General features: G+C 39.9%; 1 protein-coding gene across 7 annotated transcripts in view; it reads right to left on the bottom strand.

Moving 5' to 3' along the window:
* The window catches only part of PTPRZ1 (protein tyrosine phosphatase receptor type Z1), a 134,793-nt gene that overhangs the window by 66,325 nt on the left and 53,221 nt on the right, over positions 1-15,247 (bottom strand). The gene's annotated exons all lie outside the window — the stretch shown is intronic.

Here is a 15,247-nt window from a genome sequence, read left to right on the forward strand (position 1 = left end):
GCCTCTTTTGGGCCTCATCTGTAGCAATAAGCACACCTAGCATTGCATACTGCCTTCAGTAGTTAAGTCGCTTTTTGACCATTTTAGAAATCATACACGCATGCTTATGAATCTTTAGGGAAAGCAGGAAACAACAAAACCCTCCTCACACACAACATACAGAAATAATAAAAAAAATGGGGAAAGGGAAGCTTTCAGATGAAAGAAGCTGGCATTCAAGGAAACTTGGGAATTACTGCAAAACCCTCATTTCCAAATAACTCTTTCAATAATATGAATGCCATTAAGGTTAATTCTGCCCAATGAGGTCAATATAATTTTTGAATAAAAGCATTAAGATGTTTTTTAAAATCCTTACACAGGGGGAAAAAGATGAAATGATTCTATCCTGAAAAAAAAAAAAAGTCACTGATGCTCTGGTAGGAGGCCCTGGTTGTATGGTCCAGTTTTGCCCACGCTCTCCAGCCATGACCCTTTGCAGTCGCCTGGCAAGAGCGGCCAGGAAGTTCTGCATCTTCTTCAGGGCCCAGAGCCTCCATGGCCATTTCACTGTGGACAATTCATACATAGACAACATGGACAAACAGACTGCATCTTCTTCACCAAAGATCGGATTATTTTCCAGAAGAAATGCTCAAGCACTCTACAGATCAGTGTGAGGAGTTAGCAGCTACTATGAGAAACTTTTGTTTATATAATATAATAATATAGATACTACAGCAATTTGTGTATTTTTATGTATTTGCATACATATAAATATTTTTTCCTGATCGGGAATTCTGATAACGCTTCAAAAGGCTAATTAAAACCAAGAGTTAATTGCACAGACCTAGGAAAATGTAATTCCTTCAGCTAGCTTCCCACTTACTGGTAGTTCAGAGCTAATAGCAGTGCATCCAATGCACACATTTTAATTCAATTAGACATGTTGAAATGAGCCAGTACTCATTTACAGGATGCTGTGCTATATCCAAGCTTGTCAGTGGAAGATTTGCTATATTGTACCATAGGCAAGGACAGCCCTCATATTGCACTCGAGAAGAGATACAGCCAGTCCTGTAACCATGACGATAGAGAGTAATACAAGATGGTTATCTGGACAGCTACCTACCGAGAAACAAACCTGAGCTAAATTATTCAACAAGTATCAAGTCTGGCAAGTTACCAATATCAGTTTGCTGCATCAGAATTACTACATAAAAAATGCATGTATACTACATATAAGCCAATGTATAAACCAATTTACTTCTTGCAAAGAGCAACAGGAGAAACTGCTAGGGACAAGCAAACCAAAATGAATTTAAATCACAGGGTTATGAATCTGGCTGTCCTGCAGTGAGGATCAGAGGCCTGTAAAGAGCAACTGGTCCCCTGGGAATGGCACATAGGGTAAGCTTCCAGCTCCTTCTAAAGTCATGCTTGTCCTGGCCGTCAGCTGTCAGTTACAGTTTATTTCACCTGTGAATAGAATGCACTATTCTGATTTCTACTGTGCTTTTAATAAGGAAAGAGTGGTTAATATTCCATCTTCTCCTTCCAACTTTCAGTTTCATATTTTGTGGTTTTGTTATGCAGAATGTAAATTCTTCAGTTTGCCTCAGTGTGTAATAGAACAAATTACTAGCATGAAGTTAATGATAACAACAGTAATCTTAGCTCATCCCAGAAGACAATGTCATGCCAACACTGTAATCTGTTACAACATTCGGAACCAGGGCATGTGGACTTACATAGGATGCTGGCTGTAGGCACTATGGTTACGGTGTGGCCTGAACGATAAAAAAAAAGTTTGCAGTTTCACTCTGGATGTGAAGCTTTTCCTAAGCATTGCCACAGAGAAATTAAAGAAATTAGAAGGCATGATAAGCAACATTGTTTCCTTTCCAGGGATGCCCCATCCCTGGCAGTGTTCAAGGCCAGGTTGGATGAGGCTTTGAGCAACCTGGTCTAGTGGAAGGTGCCACTTCCCATGGCAGGGGTTTAGAACTAGATGACCTTTAAGGTCCTTTCTAACCCAAACCACTGTATGAGTCTATGATTCCTACCCCCCAGAGAGGCCTCACACTTCCTAAAGATCCCTAAAGCTTCCTAAAAAGATTTGAAAATGTTCTGCCTTTTTACTGTGTAGAAACAAAGGCAATTCAGCAAGCGATTATAATAAAAAGTTTCTCCTTTCATAAATAACTTTATTGTTTACAACTTCCTAAAATCTTACAGCATTTATGAATCTTTATACCCCAAAGAAAGTTTTAGAAAGTGATTTTCATGTAATTACATATCGCTATACACACACCAGTAGTCATGGTTAAGAAGCTGATCTATGTATATTATGCATGAAAAAGATGCAAATAATGTTTCAGCTACAGTCTAGTTAACATGTCTAACCTATCTGTATGAATGTTACCTTGAAATCCACCAAGAATAAATGAAAAGCATTTCACGGTTGCAGAGGACAAGAGATAAGACTTCCAGCTATGACAGATTAACTGAATGCTCAAATCAGTGTTCCTGCTGGCAAATCTGAATATGTATTTGACAACTTTTAATCAGTTTTCTTCACTGTGGTCCAGCAGCTGGTGTAGCTGAAGAAACTACAAAAGCAAAGCAACCATTACTGCTTACAGCTGCAGAAGTACCAGTGATATCAGCACTGAGAAACACAGACAGTGTATAAGGTAAAAATGATATTAAGCATAGTAATGAGGAACAAGATGTGTGTACATTTTGTGTTTCAAGAGGAAAAATCACACTTGCATAATCACTGAGTAGTTGTAGCACTGATCCAAAGCAATGGAACGATATGTGCAGGAAATCAATGGCAGGCTCCAGGCTGGGGCAGGAACACAGGGAATTCCAGAAGGAACTGGAGATCAGTCATGATGATCTAAATTATATTTGAACAGCAAAATACATGCTTATGCATAAATTCTGCAAATTCTGGAGCAGATATTGGTTGTGTCTACATTAGAAAGCAGTGCAGACCAACACAAGCAGATTTACAGTGTGAGGACCAGATGTCCATGCCATATGTCTTTGAGAAGATTTTTACCTCAGCCTACCTCTGGTCCCATGGGCAGAACAACCATTGGCTTCTTAAGTGCACTAGGTAAGTCCCTGACGCACATCTCCTGTTTAGTATTAGTTGCTATGAGCCTATGTCACGCTCTGTGAGACAGCTCTACCTTGCGAACCAAAGCTTGGCAAGTGGGGTACAGCCAGGATATTTGCTTCTGAAGTCCATTCCCAATCTGAACTAAACTGTTAACATAAACGCATCCAGTGTAGGCAGCAGCTGGTGAAACTGCTGCAGTTTACATGACTTGCAGAAAGCCAAAGCACAAGTGAAAGAACCAAATGTTTTTAAACAAGAGCAGATTGTTTTACTGTAGGTGTTATGATGGAAATCATAAATCAAAACCATGCCAGCCATTTTGAAAAATATTGCTGCAACTGAGCTTTGAAAATGAATTCCCCCAAACTGTGTTTTGGAAATATGAGAAGAATAAAAATGTGCATGATATATCTTCAAGAGTGCACTGAGGAAGCAATGTTTGTCAAAGCTGTCAGTGTAGAAGATATAACTGACAATTCACAATGAATGAAAATGAGCCTCAACAAAAGATTGTAAGTTAATGGAAGACTGCCTATACCATAACCTTTACCTCTCTTGCCCAGGGCAGCATATCCAAAGAAAACTCTCCTACTCTATCTAAAAAATGCTCGTACCTAAATCTGCTCCTCATCCTTAGTCCCAGTGACCATCCCTGCAACAAGTATACATTTCTCCTTTTGGCCTCCAGTTATATAGAATAAAAAAATCATAGAATGGTTTGGGTTGGAAAGCTCCTTAACATCATCTAGTTCCAACACCTCACACTAGACAAGGTTGCTCAAGGCCCTGTCCAGCCTGGCCTTGAATACTCAGGGACGGAGCATTCACAACCTCCTTGGGCAACCCATTCCAGTGCCTCACCTCCCTCACAGTACAGAATTTCTTCCTTATATCCAATCTAAACTTCCCCTGTTTAAGTCTGAACCTGTTATCCCTTGTCTTATTGCTACAGTCTGTAATGAAGAGTCCCTCTCCAACATCCTTGTAGGCTCCCTTCAGATACTGGAAGGCTGCTATGAGGTCTCCACGCAGCCTTCTCTTCTCCAGGCTGAACAGCCCCAACTTTCTCAGCCTGTCTTCATACAGGAGGTGCTCCAGCCCCCTGATCATCCTCGTGGCCCTCCTCTGCTGCTGTCTTTGGGAGACCTGGCCCACCAGGTCTTACTGTACTTCTGTATTTTGTAAAAATACTTGAAAAAAAAAGCATGTCAGACAACTCTGTGTAGCAGTATCCTTTGCAAGCAGAAAGGCTGAGCACGGATGAAGACAAGCTGTGAAACTGAGTGGGCTGCGGTCCTCCCAGCAGCTTACCAGGAGAGGGGTTTTCACCAGCTTTTGCTTTCACAATTATATATTTAGTTTTATAAATAGAGATTGGACACATATAGAGGATGGAGGATATCCCTCCTGTGTGGGCTGCTAATAATGGATTTGCCTTATCAAATATGCTACTAATTACTTTGAAGTGGTAAATGATTTGAAGGGGGTTTTTGCAGAGTGAACACAATTTATCTCAGATTTGAGAAATCAGAAGGCCATGAAAAGATGTGGGTACTTGTACTGGGACAAAGATTAAATTTAGATACCCAGTCAATATTGCTCCGAATACCAAACTGCAGAGCTATTCTTCCCCCTCTCCTTTATTTCTGCTTCACAGTTTAGACAGTGCATCCAAACTGGATGGACAGAGGAGATGGAGATCAACAAACTTCAAAATACTTCATACCATTAATAGCTATGGCATTTTGCTTATTAGCAGTAGTTGCAGTATGCAGTCTCTAATCTTCCAAGGCAGAAGAAGTATTTCAATTCATGCTCTGGATGAGTGTGCCACTGGCACAAAGAGAGAAGCCAATTAACCAATTAGCCAATGCTAATCCTGTGAATGTTACCATAGCTTATATTACAAAAAAACATAGAATCATAGAATAGTTAGGGTTGAAAAGGACCTAAAGATCATCTAGTTCCAACCCCCCTGCCATGGGCAGGGACACCTCACACTAAACCAAGTCACTCAAGGCCTTGTCCAACCTGGTCTTGAACACTGCCAGGGATGGAGCATTCACAACTTCCTTGGGCAACCCATTCCAGTGCCTCACCACTCTAACAGGAAAGAATTTCCTCCCTATATCCAATATAAACTTTCCCTGTTTAAGTTTCAACCCGTTACCCCTTGTCCTATCACTACAGTCCCCAATGAAGAGTCCTTCTCCAGCATCCCTATAGGCTCCCTTCAGATATTGGAAGGCTGCTATGAGGTCTCCATGCAGCCTTCTCTTCTCCAGGCTGAACAGCCCCAACTTTCTCAGCCTGTCTTCATAAGGGAGGTGCTCCAGTCCCCTGATCATCTTCGTGGCCCTCCTCTGGACTTGTTTCAACAGTTCCATCTCCTTTTTATGTTGAGGACACCAGAACTGCACACAATACTCCAAGTGAGGTCTCATGAGAGCAGAGTAGAGGGGCAGGATCACCTCCTTTGACCTGCTGGTCATGATCCTTTTGATGCAGCCCAGGATACGGTTGGCTTTCTGGGCTAGGAGCACACACTGCCAGCTCATGTTCATTTTCTCAATGAGCACCTCCAAGTCCTTCTCCTCAGGGCTGCTCTGAATCTCTTCTCTGCCCAACCTGTAGCTGTGCCTGGGATTGCTCCGACCCAGGTGTAGGACCTTGCACTTGGCATGGTTAAACTTCATGAGGTTGGCACCAGCCCACCTCACAAGCGTGTCAAGGTCCCTCTGGATGGCATTCCTTCCCTCCAGCCTATCAACCGAACCACACAGCTTGGTGTCACTGGCAGACTTGCTGAGGGCGCACTCAATCCCACTGTCCATGTCGGCGACGAAGATGTTGAACAAGACCGGTCCCAACACCGATCCCTGAGGGATGCCACTCGTTACTGGTCTCCAGAACATGACATAAGACATTGCATTCTAGGGAAACATTTTGGTTATCAAAAAGAAAAAAAAGAAAGGAAGGCTTAAATTTTACATATTACTGAGTAGAGTAGAAGACAATGCTTCATCTTCATTTTCATTGTGAGGATTTTTAGGGTTTGTGTTTTTTGCCTCCAAAAGCCCCAGTTATCACCACAGCCTGTTTACAACTAGTATGATAAAGTTTATAAAAATTCTTCAGATTGCAAAAATCCAGACTTTAATGGGTGAAATTACCTGTCAGGACAGAGTCACAACTACAGAGAGGGAGTTTTGCCTTCCAGGTTTGGGTTTAGCCAATTATAATGCCCGTTTCAGTGATTTAACTGTTTGTGGGTTTTCCAAGACTGGATTGCTTGCCAATGTCTACGTCAAATATGAAATTATACTGGTTATGTTAAAGAGAGACAGCCCTCTGAGTAACTGGATGACCACTCCAAAAAAAAATTAATAGCATTTAAACCCTCAGAGTTCAACACTTATAAAGTAACTTGCTTTTGAATGATCAGGAGCCAAATATATTTATCCCATGGACTTTCTGTCATGCATACAGGAACAGAGAAATGAATGCAATATATTTCCCTGCTGTTGGGTGCAATATTTCAAATAAAACAAACAAAATCTAAAAAAAAAACCCCAGTTCCTTTGCAACCAGATGCATTCAGGCAAGCCAAACCTTCTAATCTATTATTTTGTTCAGTGCCTTATTTGTCATTTTTGTATGCAAGTATTAACACAACTACACTGTATTCTGCATATTGTGTGTACGTGCACACAAAAAACCTATAATATACACAGACAAATACAGACTTTTCCGGATAAGAATATCCTAAAAGATGGCACAGCACTAACCTGCCTTCAGCTGAACTCTGCTAGGTTAATCTTCTCTATTCTGCATGTAAAACATGCTGGACCACTTATCCCTTGTTAAAATCTAACATAGAAGATAAATCAGGAAAATTCTGATGAAACATTTTGTTATCTTGAGATTATTGGATCTTTCATCTTTTGTTTATTTATTTGAACATAAACTTTATGATTGATTCACATCTACGGTAACTCAGACATTGCTCTATAAAACAATCAAACAGCAAGCAAGTCAGAAAAATATTTATTTTAATTTTTTTTCTTTATCCCCACAGAAAAACACCCTATCAGACAGAATCATAGAATCAAAGAATAGTTAGGGTTGGAAAGGACATTAAGATCATCTAGTTCCAACCCCCTGCCATGAGCAGGGACACCTCACATCACAGTTGTTGAGATACAATGGAAAACTGCAATCAGTATTATTAATACAGTGTCTGTCTGGTGATTTTTCTTCCTGGAAGTCAGTCTGATGATTCATAGTCGGAATAAGTGAATTACTGAGAAAAATGCGTAGGAGGATAAATGCCAATGGACTGCTTTCTTTCAGTATAGCAGCGGTTTGCTATTCCTCTTCTCTTTCTTTCATTCCCTGATAAATCTGGCCATTGCAGGCTAGTTAGAAAATATATAATCAAACACTTCTATGCTAGAGAAAAACAGATGATCATTGATGCTCCATTTGCAGTGCACTCAATGAGATAGCTGTTTAGACTAGGGGAAGGATTATAGGAGAGATTCAGTCAGCCTTTCAAAATACCTCTTTTCTATTATTCTCATCCCACTGCTCCTAAATTTGCATATAACTGCTGCTAGATAATCATGTAGCAATATATAATGAAAACTTGCAATGTAATTTTTTATAATTAATGTAGCAATAAGATCTGAGCTATATTTTTCAAGTAAGTATTAAGGAAGGAAATTTGGTACAGGGCCAAATCAGAAAATGTCCAATGTAAAAGAAACATATTCTTCTCCCTCCTTTTATTTCATCTTTAACAGTTTCTGAAGCCCTGAATACTTCCAAACCTTGCTCCGAGAAATTCAGGTTGAAGCAACGATTTCCTTTACCTCTAGTAATACTTAAGATAATGGAACTTAATACACCACCGCTAAGTGAAACAGATCATTCCAATATCGCAGATAAGCAGAGCTGAAAACAATGGGAATACACTTTTAGAGTAAAAACAGACAATGCCTTTTGCCCAGTGCTGAGGAGTATGGCTTATTCCTTCATTTCATATATCATAGAATCATAGAATAGTTGGGGTCAAAAAGGACCTTAAGATCATCTAGTTCCAACCCCCCTGCCATGGGCAGGGACACCTCAAACTAAATCATGCCACCCAAGGCTTTGTCCAACCTGGCCTTGAACACCACCAGGGATGAAGCATTCACAACTTCCTTGGGCAACCCATTCCAGTGCCTCACCACCCTCACAGTAAAAATTTCTTCCTTATATCCAATCTAAACTTCCCCTGTTTAAGTTTGAACCCGTTACCCTTTATCCTATCACTACAGTCCCTAATGAATATTGCATCCCCAGCATCCCTATAGCTCATCTTCAGATGACGAAGATGTTGAACAAGACCGGTCCCAACACCGATCCCTGAGGGACACCACCCGTTACTGGTCTCCAGCTGGACATTGAGCCATTGACCACAACTCAAAAAGACAAAGCCTGTCTTTTATTCGTGACATACTTATAGAATCCCTTCCTGTTATCCTTAACATCCCGAGCCAAATTTAATTCAAAGTGGGCCTTAGCTTTCCTAACCTGGTCCCTAGCTTCCCGTACAACATCCCTGTATTCTTCCCATGCCACCTGTCCTTGCTTCCACCTTTTATAAGCCTGTTTTTTCCTTCAAAGTTTCCTCAGCAGCTCCTTATCCATCCAAGGAGGTCTCCTGGCCCTCCTGCTGCACTTCCTTCTAGTTGGGATACAACATTCCTGAGCCTGTAGTAGTAGTCCTTGAATATCATCCAGCAGTCTTGGGCCCCCCTGCCCTCTAGGGCTGTATCCCATGGAACCTTACTAAGCAGGTTCCTGAAGAGGCCAAAGTCTGCTCTTTTGAAGTCCAGGGCAGTGAGCTTGCTGCACGCTCTTCTCACTGTCCTGAGGATCTCAAATTCGAGCATCCCACGATCGCTGCAACCAAGGCTGCCCTGGAGCGTCACATTTCCAATGAGCCCTTCCCTGTTGGAGAGCACGAGGTCAAGCATGGCACCTCTCCTTGTCAGCTCCTCTATTACTTGCAGAAGGAAGTTGTCTTCCACCAACTGAGGAACCTCCTGGATTGCTTGTGCCGAGCTGTACCGTCGCTCCAACAGATATCAGGGTGGTTGAAGTCCCCCATGAGAACAAGGGCCTGCGAGTGCAGCTGCAATTTTTTTCATGCTGGATATCAGAAAATTAGCTGTCAATTTTGTGTCATGGCAATGTCAAAGGCTTGTATGATCTTTCACAAGCAGAGGACTCCCAAACTGGTTTTAAGCTGTTTGGTACACTGCTAGCAAGGAAGGACAAATAAAATGGGAGTATTGCAGGCTTTGTTGTCTAAAGCCACCCCTGATTTGCAAAATAAAAGCAACAGGTTTCCAATATGGTACAGCCCCATCACAGTTGAGCTGTACTTCCTAAAAGAAAGCTTAACCCCAGACTTAGAGCTACTGCACAGTCGTGGATATATACTGTATTTTTGTTGGTGAACATGGGCATAAATGAAGCTTATGGCATAAGCTTCTGTCCTGTATCGTTCAAGTACCATTCTATTAGAAACATAAAGGCTGCCTATGGCAAAAATTGTGTGGACTCAAAGCTTGCGTGAGTTTTAAACAGAAATAAAAGATGAGCTTTAAAGGACGATCAGCTTGAGCAAAGTAAGAGGAAGCAGCAACCTATTTCAAGTGTAGCATTCAGCAGAAGCAGGCACTCAGTATAGAAACAAAATGCAACAATGAATTTTAAGAGTGCATGTTATTTTCTCCTTCTCAGCTTCTCAGCAGATCAACAGATCTAACCATGTATCTCAGCTTTCACCGAGAAAACCAGTATGGTTTCCTTTTCTCTCCTGTTATATGACCTCCTCTCTTCCCCCACTCCATTTCCCCCACTTCCTTCTTCCTTCTTCCTTTCTCTCCTCTCTTTCTGCCCTTTCTTCCCTCCTCCTGGACCACTAAATGGTAATGAGCACTCTGTTCAGTTCCATGAAAAGTCCTGTGGTGGTACACCACTTGTTCCTCTTACAAAACACGTGCATTATTATGTTGTTATTATCTACAAAACCAACTTTTGTCAATACTAGCCTGTCTAGAAGAATAATATATCTCATAAAGGCCACAGCTGTAAGTTATGATCCAAAGCCTGCTGAAGTATATTAATAAATCACCAGTAGGTTCTCTGGCGCTTTGGATCAGATCAGCTGTGCGTACATAAGAAATCACTATTAAGCACCACCGGTGGAACCGTGGATGCATAAATTCCACAAATAGCCATGAAAGAGGTTGGCATTTACCCTCAAGTAGCAAAAAACCACTTATTTCCACTGTAAAGAATAACAAAAAGATCCTGAAAAGCAAGGACAAGGCAAAAAATAAACCAAAGTGAGACAAACATAAGGAAAAAAATATAATCCAGTAAGGATTACTGGATTATATCACTGGTCAGCAACCGCTAGCAGGTAAATTACCCTGATGTCCAAAAGGACATAGAAGTAATTATGTTTTTTTTCTCCCCAGGTTTCCATTTCTACAGAGCTTCAAATTTTATAAAATTAAGATCCTACATATCTCCTAATACCATAGGAAAATGAGGATTTCTTTTTAGCATCTTTTAGTAGAATCTGACATCACACTTCTGTGGAAATTTCAATACATATAATGTTTGCATAATGGCAAAGATAAGAGGAGGTGATTTATTACACAGTATTATATTGAGCCATATAGATTTCATATACATGTGCGCTCATTAAGCAATTTCTTATCAGATTTTATTTCTACTTTAGCAAGCCAATTCTAGTTCATAAAACAGCTCTTCAGAAAAGACTTTGACTGAAATAACAAAAACTTAAATTCTCTTTCCCTTTCCTCCCAAAATTAAAAGAAAATCCTTTGAAAAATGCAGAAAACCTACCCCCTTCCCAACATTCCACAAACCTGCCTGCACTAATGGTATTTGTTATTTGGACTAAGTATAATTTCAGTGCTATCATTACAATTCCATTTTGTCCACAGAATTTATAACAGATACCTTCAGAACTGCCACAGACATGTCAGTGGATGTACATGACCCTTCCTCTGATAATATTCCATGTTAAATTTAAATAATACTATTATGGGATTAGACGATTACATCATCAAAACCACTCTTAGCCATTTCTTCCATTGAGTGAGGTTTTTACCCAGCCTTGACTTGATAACAGCATTATGTAAACTACACAGTAGATATTCCTTCCAAGTATTTTTTGCACAAATACGTTGTGTGAATCTCTGTTTTTCCCTTGCAGATCTATAAAAGGCCGAACCAGTAAATCTTTCAGTCACTTTCTGTGCTGACTAGTTATTCTTTAGAGGGCATAGCTGAAACCTATTGAGCAGCAGGAGTATCTTACCTCAGATGGGGAACTCTGTCCATTAATAGCTTCACAGTTCCTCCATTATACTCTACGGTGGAAACTTTTTGAAATGAGAATGGAAGCTGCATTAACTGCTACAGAGGCACACATGTAACTCATGCACCTCTGGGCAACTGTGGCCTAGCATCTACCTCAGTCAGGCAGTAAATTCTTGGCCCTCTCTTGAGTCTTGTGATGCTAAAACTGGCCTAAAATGTCATGCGGCTGTTAGGAGCACTGCTTTTTACCTCACATTTTCTGAATCTAAGATTTAATTCATTGAACTACTCATACTGAAAAAAAAATAAACTGTCACCTCACCTACTCCCCCTGAGCCAAAAGTTCATAGTGGGGATTCCAGTTTCCATCTCAGTATTGCTTTATATTTACTAAACACTTTCATGGCTTAGTACTTCTTTTTTGTTTGTTTGTTTCTTTTTATCTAAGGCTAATACACAGAATAATAAAATTCCATTGAGATTTATGCCATTCTTTTTCTTTTTTTCTCTGAGGAGTAAAAGATATTTTCCTTTAATTTCTACACACAGGAAAGTAAAGAGGATCAGAGAAGCATGTTACTTTCTTTACATTATTACCCAGGAATCAAATATGTAGAGTATTTTTTACCCCCTGCAGATAAATGTTTTACTAAGTGAACCATTCAAGGAGGAAGATATATATATATATAGCATACTTTATCACAGCTGGATAAATTAAAGGCATGTTTCTTGATTCATTTATGTATTTTAAGCAGGAAGTTAGTAGGCAGAAACAAGAGGAACATATGGTACTCCTGACATATTAATGTTGTCTAACCATTATATCTCTCCCCAGTGCAGAGGAGCTGCACAGAGTTACGCTATCATTAACAAAAAGGAAATTAGCCAGACCTAAGAGGGGGCTGGATGCACACAAGTGACTTTAGTACCAAGTGATCCCAAGTATTCAGGAATTCAAACATTTCTAGATTTGTGGGGGGCTTCTATACAACCAGATTAAGTTTTATTGGAATTTTAACTACTGCTTCTTCTCCTTTCCTTTTCTCCCTTAGTGAAAAGTACGAATTTTATGCTCAGCAAATAGTTTATGCTACCGTAAACATGTTATTTTGAATGTAAATGTTATTTTGGTATGTTATCTTGAAAAACGCACTTACAATTTCTGAATTATTCCAGAAGAAAAAGTTTCTGACAAGAATCTTCTTGTTCAGCCTGAGAGGAACTGGACAGCCATAATGAAAAGAAACCCAGATCTGTAAGCTGTTAGGACAAAATCTCTTCAATACATGTTTATTGTGCTGCTAACTGAAATGTAGCTGATCAAGCTCAAGAGACCAAGCTACATTATAGTTCATAGGTACCCAAATTTTCACCAAAAGGTCCCTAAATACTCTGTCACTGCCTGTGCCCTGAGGCACTGTCAGTTTGACTAAGCTGAGCAGCCAAAATGAAAGCGCAGTTTGGATTCACAAACAAATCACCGCTTGCCACAACCTCCCAAGGCACTAGCCAGCATGCACCTAGCGACTCTCAGACTGTGCAGCCAACAGCACCAAGATGAAAACAAAGCTCTGCAGCTGCACCTCCTGCCATTCAACAGCATTCAAGTGGATGCCCATTTTAATACAATATCCCAGCAGATAGCAGATACAGCCAGGCAGTGTATTCAGAAGAACATGAGTTAAATACCCTTTTCAGCCAAAAAAAAAGATTATTCGTGATCCATATTTTGCATTTCCCATGACAAGGCCTGAGAATATTAAAAAGAGGGAGAACAAATCACTGCCAGTATTGTGATACAGTGAGGCTAAAAATTCAAGATGCAAGATGAGGAAAGAGAAGGGTGACTTTGTGGACCAGCAGATGGAGCATACAGCTGTGAAACAGTAGGGATGACACAACTGAGCTGTCACAGGCACCCTTCTGTTAATTGTGGATTCCAAGGCAAGTAACTCCCCCTTGTGTTGTTTAGGTGCTTAATGTAGACGCCCAACCTTGAATTTTGAACTTAACAAAGATATTCATTCCCTATGATCCCTAGTCATCAATACTTTTACAATGGGACATGCTAAATCTTTGTGCACTTGTGAAGGCTACACAGGAAATTACTGCAAAATAATTACCACATTTCAAATTTGCATCTTAGATTATTCCACATATAGCTTACACTGGCACAATAAACACTAAATCATAGTCTAATTCTTTATTATTTCTCTGGTGTTTTGGTTCTCATTTGAACAAGGCCTTAGTCCCACAACCAGACCCATGCGGACAGCCAGCTATTCTTGTCACAGAAATGATAGCCGTAAAACACCTTGTATAACATTAGTCTGTTCATATAAATAGGTACTATTTTTGTGGCAAAACAAACCCCACTATTATTAACGCAATCAGAGAAAGTAATTGTTAAAAATAATTAAATATAATAAATTTCTAATTGTATATTTGCTATTCCAACACAATGGCTAGTGCAAACAATATGGCGTTTAACATCAAATAGCAGTGCCTGAATTCAGAGATTTCTGACACAGTTCCATTACTGTTCAATCACAGAATCATAGAATACAGGGTTGGAAGGGACCTCAAGCATCAACTGGTCCAATCTTTCTTGGCAAATCATGACCTAGACTAGGTGTCCCAGCACCCTGTCCAGCTGAATATTAAAAGTGGCCAGTGTTGAAGAATTTACCACTTTCCTGGGAAGATTATTCTCCAGTGTCTGATTGTTCTCATTGTGATAAATTTTCCTCTGGTGACCAAAGTCACAAGACCTCTGCTGATCAAAGTCTGTATCAAATGATGCTTAATTCTCATATTCTCAAACAAGAAACTCAGACTGCATATAAAAATCATAATCAAGAAAATCAGAGATGAAAACCTCACCTAATTATCTAAAGTATAAATGAACCACTTACTTTTTTACAACACATATAAGGCCAGAATTTCTAGCTAAGGCATATCTAAAGCATACTAAAACCCAAGTACTGAATCTATATCTCTTGGTAGTTTTGAAGATATGAAAACATTAGTCTCACTTGTGAAAGACTTGTATGATATTTACACAAAGAAGTCAATTTGAAGGGGCTGATCAAAAACCCACTGTAGGTTAATTATATGATTCTTCCACATCAATTCTACGATAGGGAATAACAGGTTAGATTAGAAAAATGTGGGAGCTTGGGGGTGGGAAAGTAAGGCAAAAGCACTATGTAAATGAAAGTTTCTGAGAAAATGCAGAGACAGCTCCTTGCATATGTAATTGTGAACTCTTTCTTTAATAACTTCTTTCTGCTGTAGGCAGCAACAACCTTTCCCTGCATAAGAATCAGCTTTATCTTGGAATAATACCCAAAATCTCTTTTTCCAGTACAGCCTATCTCGCTGTGGGGAAACATCAAACCTAGAAGACTCAAGGACTGGAGATTCCATGGAATTGTTTCTGCAAAGAAAAGATGGTTTTGACTTCACAGAAAAGGCTGCCAGTCTGTGACTGTGAGTCACAGGAGATCTTTTGAAAAAGAGGTTTTTTTCCTATACTGCTCCTACTTTCAGTAATATCCTCTCACACCACAGTTCTGATAAATAATTCCTTGACTGGTGCTCATTGTTGAAACTCTTACTCTGTGAAGACTTGTCATGCAGATTTAGAGACTTGCTCACCCTTGTCATCTCTTAGCTTGTCATTCTTCTATTTCCTTCCTTCTTTCTCCAGTTTAGTCA

Source organism: Pezoporus flaviventris, unplaced genomic scaffold (assembly GCF_033815535.1).
Source record: "Pezoporus flaviventris isolate CSIRO_AGI_PZ_B2104156 unplaced genomic scaffold, CSIRO_AGI_Pfla_v1 ptg000045l, whole genome shotgun sequence".
NCBI lineage: Eukaryota > Metazoa > Chordata > Aves > Psittaciformes > Psittacidae > Pezoporus > Pezoporus flaviventris.